Raw genomic sequence first — 3,023 nt, forward strand, 5'->3', positions numbered from 1 at the left:
TTTAGAAGATCCCCAAAGCCTCAGCGGTTTTAGGTAGGGCTTTTTCAGGGCTGACATCCACAGTGTACGACTAGAACTGATTCACATGCTAGGCTAGGCCCCAAGGGCAATAGGCTTAAGGGTGAGTGCTACCCTCCCTTAAGTCTGAATAAAAGGGGCAGAAAGACACTTTTAAATCCCTTGTTACTTTTGCTATCCTGAGGGATGCCGTGAACTGTTTCTCCTCTAGGAGGCCTCTCTGCCATGCCCCACTCCGCCTCAGAGCCACCCAACTATGGACTGAAGCCTCCAAAACTGTGAACTAAAGAAACCCTTTCCCCTTTAACTTTGGGTGTCTAGTATTTTGTCTCAGCAATGTGAGAAAAGTAACTAAGACGGACTGGTAAAACCTGAACTAAGAACTACTTATACTTGTTTTTCTACTTACTTAAAAATAAGTGCCCAGGGCTGGGGATTTAGCTCAGGGGTTCTGCCACCTCCTTGCAAGGGCAAGGTCCTGAGTTTGACCCCTGGGGTGTGGCGGGGAGTGCCTGGTCTGAAACCCAGTCACTTAACCAATAAAATCAGAAAAGGGGGCAGGCAAGGCACATGTGGTGCAGGCCTATAATCCCAGCACTCTGGCAAGCTGAGGTGGAAGGTTCACAAGTTCCAGCCCAGCCTGGGCAATTTAACAATTTAAGAAGACCCTGACTCAAAATAAAAAATAAGAACAGTCTTGGGATGTGCCTAAAGAAAAGGAGGAGGAGGAGAAAGGAAAGAAGGAAGGAAGGAGGAGGAGAGAAGGAAACACCCTTGATTATGAGGTGGACTTAAAGTGAAAGAGCACTTTTTACGGAAACATTACCCTCTTGTAAATACTGCAACGGCTAAGTATAAAGTAGAACAAGCATAGTTAAGACCATTACTCTATAAACAGCTAAACTTTAGAAATAGAAGGGCTGCAGAAAATAGAGTGCTTCCACTTGAGGGAATTCAGTGTCATTCTGAAAATGAAAGCATATTCCACAAACACTAGAAGAAACATAAACATCAGTTCACAAATCAGTGCTGACACAGGAATGGACAAAGCAGAAAAACTTTCAGCCAGTAACACTTCACTAGAAAAAAAATTTTTTAAATAAAAGATGATTTATTGGAAGGTGGAGGAAAGGGAGAGAGAGATGGCACACAGCTACTCTGGGTGAGTAGGGAGTATTCAAAAGGGAAATAAATATTCCTTCGCTAGAAATTATGTCCTGTACTGGAACACCCAGAATTTTTATACTTTTCTTTGCACAGTGGCTATCTATTCTGAGTGAGTTTTTGAAAAGGAAACAGTTTTAAATCCCACAAATTGACACTTTCAATCACCAATGCGCTAAGATGTTTTTTGGTAATAGATGACATTTCTTTAACTTAGCGCAGTAGAGTAATTGGTTATGCGACATTAGCTGGAACCAAAATGCTGTCACAAACACTTGGGGTGATTTATCTCCTCCATGATATTTTTACAGCAATAATGCATGAATATATAAACTCTGGGAGTGTATAGTACTTGACATGAACAGAACATACGGTATTAACGCAATCGTCTCTTAAAAGTCAGCCTATAAATATTGTTCTATAATTTTCTTTGATCAGAAAAATGTGCACTAAATAGCATCATATGGCTTGGGATTTTCTTCAGTGCCATTTGGCAAATCTATTTCTCTAGTTTATGCAACTCTCAAAAACTTGTATAGTATAACAAAATACAGTTTTCACACTTTTAGTTTTCACACGAAGGGTTCCTCATTCTGATAGAGCCCGGTCTAGCAAAATTAGAGGGGAAAGCCCTAAAGAGATATTTTTTTTGAACATGAAAAGACAACATTTTCAGGCTAAAGAGTTGAATCCTCAAAGGATAACAAATACTATATACACCTCTCAGCTCTCCAAAGTTTGCAGTGTGGAGACGGACATTTGTGTTTATTTGTGGGGTAGTTGAATAAAACTGGGCAGCTAAAAAATAAGTAAAATACGTAAATTCGGTGAGTACTGGGAGGTTACAAAATGTTCTCCGTTTCCTGGATTTAATACTAATATGTTAAGTGAAGACCCTGGACACTTCACGGGGCCTGTGAGGTTGTGCTGCGGTTTGCAGAGGTGTGCGTGTGTCCCTGACGGTGTCCAGCATCGGGAGCTGGGTCTCAGAGCAGCGAGGATAGGGGTAGGACTTTTGAGAGCCAAGTGAGGAAATTCCCGGCTATTTCTCCGGAGAGCAGAGGGCGTCGTGTTAAGCGTCAGCCCGGCGCACCTGGCTCGCTCCCACCTGCCACTCCGCCAGCGAGACTCTTCCCCCGACCTAGGGCCCTGCCGAGAGCCTCTGCGATAGGAACCAGGCCGCAGTGGAAACGGACTGACTGATACAGGCTGGTTTCCCTCTCAGGGTTTTAACTCTTACAAAAGAGTAAGAAGGGGCCGGGGACTTGGCTCAGTGGTTCCGCTAAGTGCCCCGCAAGCTCAAGGGCCTGAGTTCGATCCCCGGTACAAAAAAAGGAAAAGAGGGCCGGGGATTTAGCTCAGCGGTTTGGTGGCCCGCCTTGCAAGCGCAAAGACCTGAGTTCAATCCCTGGTACCAAAACAAAAACAAAAACAAACAAACAAAAAAAAAATGGAAAAGAAAGAAAGTGTAAGGAGCCTGGAAAAGGGCAAGTGGTAGGCGTTCCCATCACGCCCGGAATCCCAGCCCTCCGAAGCAGGAGGGTCGCCGCGACTTAGCAAGTTTTTGTCTCAAAACCAAAAAACACCACCCCCGGGAAAAAAAAAAAAAAAACCACAAAGTCTCCTAGGGTCCCCAGGCCTAGCCTCTGAACCCTTCTCCGGGTGTGGCAATCTGGACGCGCGGGCTGGAAAGTTACTTTTCACCATTTAGGGGTTCCCTAGTCCAAGGGAGAGGAGAGGACAGGGCGAGAGAGTGGCCGGTGGCTCCCAAACGCGTCGCTAACCCTGGAGGGGCGCGGGGCCGGATCGAGTGGCCGGTCCCCGCTCCCGCTCGGCTCGAT

Source organism: Fukomys damarensis, unplaced genomic scaffold (genome assembly GCF_012274545.1).
Source record: "Fukomys damarensis isolate Sample0158 unplaced genomic scaffold, DMR_v1.0_HiC HiC_scaffold_18, whole genome shotgun sequence".
Taxonomy (NCBI): Eukaryota; Metazoa; Chordata; class Mammalia; order Rodentia; family Bathyergidae; genus Fukomys; species Fukomys damarensis.